The following is a 10,056-nucleotide window of genomic DNA, read 5'->3' on the forward strand; positions in this document are numbered from 1 at the left end:
TATAAATAAATTTAAAAGGTAGTAGTTGGAGCCAGTGAGATGGCTCAATAGCTAAAGGCACTTACTGCATGAGCCTGGCCTCTGACCTCTGAGCTCCATCCCTGGAACCCAAAGGGAAAAGCTACTCCTCCAAAATTGTCCTCCGATTTCCACATGTGAATCATGCATGCTCACATACACCACACACACACACACAGAGAGAGAGAGAGATGGAGAGAGAGAGAGAGAGAGAGAGAGAGCCTCAAGCATAACTTATGTAACACAGAGAGGCAGACAGTCAGGTGCTATTTGGGGGGTTTCTACCCCATCTTAGATCATTCAGTTCCCAAATAAGAGACCTTTATATTTATACTAAACCTTAAAGCATCAGAGCTGGGCAGATATCAATCCTCTATCTACTTTTGTTTACTTGTCAGTAACCCTCAGACATCACTTGCTATTTCCCACCTAGGCCACTCCTACTCCAACAGGCTGGCTGCCCTCAGGATCTACCTACTCCATAAGGACTTCTTTCTTCCTCCTCTCTGTCCTTGGCCTCAGTCCCCAAGCCCAGGAGCCAAAGCTCCGCCTACCTCTCCTCTGCCCAGCTAAAGACTGTAGGCATCTGTATTCAACCAATAGTTTTAAATTCAGGTTCACACAACAAAAACCGGTATACATGGGGATCTGCTTGTCTTGGAGCAACCAGATCTTGGGGTACAGAATTTAGCATTGGAATACAAGCAGTACCAGACAAACTCCTACAGTCGGGTGTTTCTTTTTTAAATGCACAGTTTATCGTTCACACATTGAGGGGAAAGGAAACTATTCACAGCAGGCAAATCCAACAACCTAACGGTCTAGCGCTAAGAGATGCCATCAATATCCAGAGGCTGAGTTCTTTCACAGACAGTAGGGAGAGGAGCAACAAGCTGCCATGCGCGTGCACAGCGGGCCACCACATTCACATCCACTGGTGGGGTACGACGGTGAGCGGGCTCTAGCAGTAGATGCTCCATGGGAACAGCAGAGGCAAGCTAGCCACAGCATCCCCTACACACACACACCCTAACCCCCCCTATATTTCTCTCCTCTGGGATTTGAAAAGCCTTCTCCTCAAGGTCATATACTTGACTGGAAATCGAGAAGAAGAACTCAGAAACAGCTGTAACCTGTCTGGTACTCCAAAGCTTCAGAGTAAGAAAACACTCAAACCATGAACAGCAGCCTTAGCTACCATCTATCTCCACAGGGAGGAGGGAGGGTTAGGGACTCAGGAATGACCAAACAAAAGGAACCCCAAGGGATGGACCCCAAGGAACTGATTGTCATTTTTGGGAGGAAGAGTGGGGAGGAAAGGTTACCCACTTGATACGCCTGCTTCTAGGGGAACAGGAGGTAGGTTTGAATGATACTGCTTCCATTTGCTTCTGGTTCTAATTGTGAAATTTCAAAGCAAAAGAAACCTAGGTGGGAGCAGCCTGCGGTGAGCATAACATCCAAGGACTTTGGAATGCAAGCAAGGCAAACACTTCAGGAGAATGCCAGGATCTTAAGAGCAGGGCAGTTCCTAACATAGAAACTCCTCTCAGTGGGATAAACAGAGAAAGCCCAAGGTCAGCCAAAGGCAGCCAGCAGAGGAATTAGCCCAGCAAGAGCAACTGCCTTGCAGAGCAAACAGAGCTCAGGGAAGCTTTTAAAGCCCAGTCAGCAGAAGGTTTGCCATCTCTTTTACCACCTTCCAGGAGAGAGGGGAGAGACGTCTTCTAACACTGCATCCTAGAATCAATTTCATACCTAGCCATCACCTGTTAGGCCTTTTACATGAACATGGCTTAATTTGGTTTATAATGGTTTAATGACACACTTTACAAATAGCTCAGGCATCACCGTTGATTGAGACTTCCCATGCACAAGGCAATAGAAGCTTCAAAGGACAGATGAACAGCTCTGACGATGGTGTCTGAGAACAGACTTGGGGGGGGGGTGGCTTTGTTAGCTTTAATGTTTATCAAGGAGGGGAAAGTTAGAAAAATGTGAGTCTGATTCTCAAGCACCTGCTGCCTCGTGAAGACACGCCTGAGGGAGTCTCAGGAGAGCCACACTCCTGCCTTCGTCTGACTCTTTAATGTGGCATGTTTTGCATTAATTTTGTAAATTGCAAACACTTACACAGTGTTGAAGATATGGGAAAAGAACCACGCGTGTGTTTGCCAATGAGATGGAAACAGGTACCACTTTGTCCATATTTCATCACAGTAAAATAACACCGAAAGCCATAAACCCTCCTCCCAGACCCAGTTCGGCCTCCCAGCTGCAATCCAGCCTCCTTCCAAGACATAGCCATTATCTTCTGGTTGCAATATGACAGCCATGTTGTCTGAAATGGCTTCTATGTTTGCAGTACCAGGGTTGGGGGTGGGGTGGGTTTGGGGGCAGGGGTGGGGGCTCAAGCTCTGGGCTGCTCTATCCTCAGTGCAGCCTCTGGAGTTTGGGGGTTCATTTATAACAGTAGGACCTTGCATTTTATTCTCTTTACCAGGATGCTGCAGAGAGCACTCTCCAGAGACGGGGCTTACCAGCTGTCTGGGTGACAAGCAAGTCCTGCCATGCATTTAGCATGTGACCAGCCACATTCTGTAGAGAGAGTATGCCAAGTAATAGGGCAGCTGACACAGAAAACATCTCTAGACTAGTCCCTGTCTGGGGTGGAATGAGCACTTCATCAACTTTAGTCATTGTTTGCTATGGTGCAAGGCAGACGTTGAAGTGAATTTGTTGCAAATGGAGAATTACTCCAAGCATGCTTGTAATACAGTCCTTTTTTTTTTTTTTTTTTTTTTTTTTTTTTTTGTCTCCTGCATTTAATTAACAAAGCCACCTCAGGTGACAAGCTTCAGCTTGTACCAGGGTCCCTTCTGTTGCTGCTGGTCACCAGTTCTGTTGCAAGCAAAGCTCTAGTCGGTACCCATTACAGCCAAGCTTCGGTGCCGCCTGGCAGTGCTGGGCCAGCCTGATCTTCACAGTAGCTTTTGGCAATTCTTGGTTCTCTACTTTCCTGTTAATTTTGGTATCTGCTAGTCAAATTCCTTTAAAAATACCAATTCACTGTGAGGCAGAGAATTGACTTTTTTCCTAAGTTATGTTGGCTAGGTTCAGAATAACCTTCAATAAGTTTTATCGAATAATTTTCCCATACGATTTACTCCCCACTGCCGTAATATAGACTCCTATGCATTGCTGCTACTATCATGCAAAAATATTTTCTATCACATTTAAAATTTTCATAGCATCAGGAAACATTATTGTTTTGCTGGGTTGTCTGTTAACTTGATGCTTTCACCCTTGCTTTCTCTTCTGTGGCAACAAGCATGTTTATAGGAACCTTGGGATAATGCTTATTTTGTTTCTCCAAATTGCAAGTGTTCTTTAGGCCTCAAAAACAAAAGCAATACAAAGAATCAATAAAACACAGAATTGATTCTTTGAAACGATCAAAAACCCTAGACAAACTAACAACAGAGAAGGAGCAAGAGATACAGAGATACAGAGATTCAAGTGACACAGATTCAAAAGGAATCATCGCAGCAGCAGCAGATAGCAACATAACCCAGATCCTTAAGACTTGACTTCAAACCAGATGCTCCAATAAATTAAAAAAAAAAAAATCTAAAAGAAGTTAATAAGATTCTGGGTGTAAATGGAGCCAAGAAAACAAAAGACCTTACACTGGTCTGTAAGAAACAAGGGATTGATGCTGAAGGAAAGGTCACTGAAAAAACCAGACACACCTGTGTCACCCTGTGTATTCTACTGTAAAGAAAAATTAACACCAGTGATCTTATTTTTTTACTTTTAAAAACTTATCTTTAATTTTTTTTTTACTTTTTTTTTTAATGGTTCAGTCGTTATCCCTTCCCAGGCCTCCCTCCGACCGTTCCTCATCACATACATCCCCCCCTCATCTCCAAGAGGATGTCCCCTCCACGCCACCCCAACAGGTCTCCCCACTCCACTCTTAAATGTTGCTTGAGCATTAATGAGGCATGATTTTGTATTTCAGAAATCAGAACTTTACACATAAAAGAAAAGGCGAACTTCCAATTTCTTGAAGGATTCTGTTTTGGGTATTTAACCCCGGGACTTATAACTGAATTAGAGAATCAAGCTGCCTTGATTCTGATAGATCTTGCACCAATGCTTTTAAAACTACACTATGTGTGGTTGCCGCCTCACAGGCGTGTCCCCAGGGACTGACCGTGTTCATCAGTGTCCTCGCTGTTCTGCACGCATTTGGGCAGAGGGTGGGGAGAGGTATATGGGAAGCTTGGAGGGAGGAAAGAGAAGAGGGAAATGTACTGGCACAAAAAGCAGAAGCCTGTGTCTGTGGGCTAGACTAGAGGACCCAGAAACCAATATAAGCACCTACAGTCTCCTGGGTTTTGACAAAGATGCCCCCAAGCATACACAAATGGTGCTGGGGAAACTTGATATCCACACACAGGGAAAAAATGCAACTAGATTCTTGTCTGTTGCCCCAGGCAAAAACCAATGCTAAGTGGACTGAAGATCATTACTGTGAGACCTGAAACTCTGAAATCATCCCAGGGAAAATCCTTACAGATATTGGCATAGGCATGGGTTTCCACAGTTTCTAATTTCCCAGAAATAATGCTTAAAATTTACAAACAAGACTGAATGAAGTTAAAACGCTCTGTAGAGCTAGGCAGTGGTAACACACGCCTTTAATCCCATCATTTGGGAGTCAGAGGATTTCTGAGTTCGAGGCCAGTCTGGTCTACAGAGTGAGTTCCAGGACAGCCAGGGCTACACAGAGAAACCCTGTCTTGAAAAACCGAGAAAACAAACAAACAAACAAACAAAAAACCAACGCTCTATAGAGCAAAGGAAATAATAAGTAGAGAGGAAAACCAGCTTCCACGATGGAAGAGAAACTTGGGCAAACTACAAATCTAACAGAGGCCTTATGTTGTGGATTTGGTTTAATGTTTGTATTGTGTTAATTGGGACACTCTGCCTCCCAAAATTGCACAATAATCCACAGGTGAGACGCTGAGGGTCCCTGCACCCAGTCAGTTCTGATTGGTAAATAAAGTTGCTGGTGGCCAATGGCAGGGCAGAGAGATAGGGACTTCAGGATTTGCAGGCAAGGGAACAGAGAGAAGAAAGAGGATTTAGAACTATGATGCCAGGAAAGGAGAAGCAACAGGTCTGAGAAGTGTAGGACAGAGAGACTGCCAACAGAGTCGGGGTCGTGGGTCTGAGGCAGTAGGGTGGAATATACCTTTAGTAAGTAATAATTCAGCAGAGTGTGCTGGCCACGTGGAGGCTGTGGAAGTGACCCAATCACTGAGCTGTTGAAGGCATATTAAAATAGAAGGCTGTGTGTGTGTGTCTTTCATTTGGTAACTCAGAACATTGGGGTGGGTATCAAGGAACGCACTCTGCCACCAGGGCCATTTGAATAGGATTAATTACTTACAGCAACAGACTTATACAGAGAGTAAGCAAAAAACTCAAAAGCCAAGTACAAGGAAACCAAGCAGCCCAATCATGGATGGACTAACGAAATGAACAGAGAGTTCTCAAGAGCTAAAGCAGGACTAGCTAGCGAAGAAACGAAAATGTTCAGTCTCACTGTCATCCAAAGGGATGAGAGTCGACCTCCTGCCAATCAGAACAGCAGCCATCACACAAAGGCTGGCGAGCACGCGGAGAAAGGGAAAATGCTCACGTGCTGCAAGTGAGATTACAGATTAGTGCCCCCACTGTGGACATCAGCGTGGGTCGGACTGTCACGTGGCCCAGCGGTACCACAGTGGGGGTGAATCAGCCTGTCACAGAGACATGCACACACAAGCGGTTATTGCAGCTCTCTGTTCCCAAGAGCTAATGCTGCCTATACCCAGGGGATGAGAAGGAAAACTTGGACAATATGGAACTTTATTCAGACACAAAGGAAAAAGTTACGTTGTCTCCAGAAGAAAAACCTGCAACTGGAGATTTTCCATAGCAAGGGAATTAAAGTCAAAATCAGACTGACGGATGCTGTATGCTTTCTTTCCATTTGTGGATTCTCATTTTTATACGGACATATAAAAGCATAGATGTATATAGGACCTAAAAGTAGAGATGGGATTAAAGGGTCTGTCGCAAGGACGGTGATATGTTTTGTAAAGCCAGTGATATGTTTTGTAGAGCACGATATACACACACAAGAGGTTCATTTGGTAACTCAGAACATTGGGGTGGGTATCAAGGAACGCACTCTGCCACCAGGGCCATTTGAGCAGTATTAATTGCTTACAGCAACAGACTTATACAGAGAGTAAGCAAAAAACTCAAAAGTTTTTTTTTTTTTTTTTTTTTATTTCTGGTCCTTCCCTGCTCTCCTAAATCAATGATGTTGTTTTCCTCTTGTTTAATGCAATGTAGAGCTCATACCTGTATTAAAAAGTTGTAGCTGAGGACAGAGAAACGACGGCACCCCGTGGTCACATGACCTCAGACACGCCCTAGTTCCTTTAAGGATGGGAACTAACTTCTATAGGAAGTGATGTCCCTGCCCCTTCTCAGGCATCTGCTCTCCTTCTCCAAGGGCTGAGACCCTTGTTGGACTCAGCATCTCCTGGAATGCTGGAGTCGCCGCTGCCCGTCTTGTGAGTGGGGTTAAGGTCTCCAGGTGCTTCTAGACTCTAGCAACTTCCTTGTCTCCTCACAGGTTCAATATGTATCGAATATCTCTGTTCCCCAAATAACAAACATTTCTATGAACTTATAGCAGAAAGGTAGAAACATAGCTCAGTTTTTCTGGTAGGAACCAAAGATATTTTAAGTCCAGTTCCTGTGAACTAAATACAGTGGTGTGTATGTGTGTGTGTGTGTGTGTGTGTCTGTCTGTCTGTCTGTCTGTCTGTCTCTGTGTCTCTGTGTGTAGCAGACTTTTAGCAGGACCATTTTGTCTGGTATGAATTCCAGAGTGATGGCACCTAGCCTTTTGTCAGTGATTAATTCTGAGACTTTATGGGGTTTGTTCTTTAGAAGGAGTCTCAAGCCTTTACATAACACAACACTAGGCAGGCCTGGCAAACCAGGAAGTCTCCTATGGCTGAGAACAGCTTAAGATGATGGTTCTTCCAAGACAACCCCCTAGATCAGATAAGAGGTTTTGGTATGCGGAAATGAGCTTGTTAAAAGTGCCTTCCCTTTAACAATAAAAAGCTGTTTTAGGGAGCTGCCAGCCTCCAGTCCTGGCGAGAGGCTGATCCTCCTGCTACCGAGAAGCCTAAACTCCTCCTGTAAGATCTCTTTCTTATATCAATCATCTCAAGTAACCCAGAACACCAACACTGGTGTGTGTGTGTGTGTGTGTGTGTGTGTGTGAGAGAGAGAGAGAGAGAGAGAGAGAGAGAGAGAGAGAGAGAGTGAGAGAGAGAGAAAGAGAGAGAGAGAGAGAGAGAGAGAGATGAATAAACACAGGTCACTCTCCAGTCCCATGTGCCTCCCACAGTCAAAACATTCACTTTTTGACCTAGCCATAATTACCATTCGACTTCATAATTGCATTTTCCTGTTTCATGTGATAGCTTTACCACTTATGTTAATTGTGAGACAAAATTTATTTTTCCGTGATTTTGAACCATAAGTGATTGAAATAATTACCGGCTGGAGCAATTGCTCGTCCTCTCCCTGGAGCTTAAGGGCCAGCTGTCAGCCTGTAGTTGGCTGAGACACTGGCTGTCATGGTTGGCTGAGGCTCGGTTGCCAGGATACAAGGAAACACTCTTGAGTGATGTTATACATCAAGCGAAGCTGCAGTTGACTATATGTAGAGGCAATTTGGGTCAAACTCTATCACCCACGTATGAAATATATTTAGGCCCAACTCATTAATTTACCATTGGTTGTGCAAATATAGGTAATGGTGAATTTGTTTGGCTCAAGGGGCCATGACTTGCTGACTCTTGAAAGAATATCACCTGGACAGATGTAGACATTTATTTCTATAGCTGTGCAGTAGCCCGCACTTCTTAATTTCAGTGTTAATCTGCATTAGAATGTCTTTCGAGTTTACTGCTAATATATTACATTGGAATAATAGCACTTTGCATAACAGCACTTTCACACATTTTATGAAATACATATCAAAGGGTGAACATATTATATATAATATTTCTATTACTGTATTATATTTATATATTATCTATCAATATAGTAACATTCTACATTAATACTTATTTGTTTTTATTATATATTGATAATTTATATTAATATAAACAATTGTGTATCATTTATATATTATATATTATATATTACATATGGGTACATACTAGTATTCATATAAAACTTTTGAAAATATTGTAAAAATTATTACATACATACACACAAAAAATCTAGCCAGGACCATGGCAGTAGCACTTGAGGAGTGGCTATCTGTCTTCTGGGATTCCTACTCAGCCCAGGGACCACCTGGTTGGAAATGATAGGATCTGCTACTTTCTTTGTTCTCAGGGAAACACCCCACATCTCAGGTCCTATGGACGCCAAAGTAAAGAAGAAAAGAAACATTTTTTTCAGATTCTACAAGTCCATATTTCATCATCCGAGGACACAGCTTTGAGTGAAGGGTCGTGTTAGGTCCCAGGCTGTCCAGATGTGCAGAAAGGTGCTCATGGTGGACTACAGGGGGATTTCCAGAAGTTAGATAAAATCCAGCTTTCCTTAGGAACTTGTAAAACTAGTTCTCATCTGCCAAGAGGACTCATTTCTTTTACCTCTGGCAGAAGGAACTTGTGGCACTGATCAGCTGATCAAAGTGCATGCTGAGCTCCAGGGTCACAAGTACCTGTTGTACATTTCAAAGTTCATACGACCATCCCAGTCATACTACCCCTCCCCTCCCCTCCCCTCCCCTAGATTCCCTTCAGCTTACAGGCTCCCCCAACACCCCCCACTCACCCTTACAACCAGGCTATTCTCCTCCTCTCTCTCACACACTTTCTCTTATTCTTTCCTCTTGTCTTTTTGTGCTCTCTCTCTCTCTCTCTCTCTCTCTCTCTCTCTCTCTCTCTCCTATTTCCTATCTTCCTTACTTCTTCCCATCGCCCTAGCCCTGGCCCTGGCCTTGTTCAATCTCCTTTCTTCTTACTTTCGCTCTCTGCTCTGGACTCTTCCAGATGCCCCTGGCTCTCACTCTCTTACGCACACAAAAGGCCTTCCTGAGCCACCTCACGCAGAGCATCCGTGTTGACAGTTTCTTTACAGCGCCCCCTTACATACAGATAGACTGAGTAGAATAACAGCTTAAAAACATATGTACATAAGTTGGAGCCAGCAAGATGGCCCAGGAGGCAAATTCCCACTACATCTGACAACAGGAGTTTGATCCTCTATCCTCAAATCTCACGATGGAAAGGGAACAAACTCTCACAAGTAGTCTGCTCACATTCACACAGAGGCCATGGTAAATGGACTCACATACACAACACACACACACACACAAAACACAACACATATAACATACATGTACACAATACATACACATATATAACACACACATACACACATATACATAATACACACACATATACAACACACAGGTACACACACATCCACAATATACACATATACAACACACACATACATACACAATACACACACATATATATTACATATATAATTTTTAAAATGTAAACTGTTACTTTCTCAAGCCCTACCTCTTAGCATGAAAGAAGTAGATCTTTATATTTCCAGAAAAGCTTAGTGTCTAATTCTGTTTCCCAGTTGCAGTTTTGAAAATTCCTAAAAAAACAAACAAGGAATATGGCCCTAACAAGAGCTGCCAACAGTACCCCAACACTGTGAGCAGTAGAAGTCAGTCCCATCGCTCTTGAATTTGCGTATATTCTTGGGGGTGAGGTGCATGGGGATAGCCTTCATTGTCTTTGCAATGGCATGCAAGTGGCAACTAGCACTTTGAAAATTCTTGAGACTTAAAAGACAATGTTAAAATTTCAGCTTCAACTTCCTAATTTGTATTGACAGACTTTTTTTTTA

Source organism: Apodemus sylvaticus, chromosome 18 (assembly GCF_947179515.1).
Source record: "Apodemus sylvaticus chromosome 18, mApoSyl1.1, whole genome shotgun sequence".
Lineage (NCBI taxonomy): Eukaryota > Metazoa > Chordata > Mammalia > Rodentia > Muridae > Apodemus > Apodemus sylvaticus.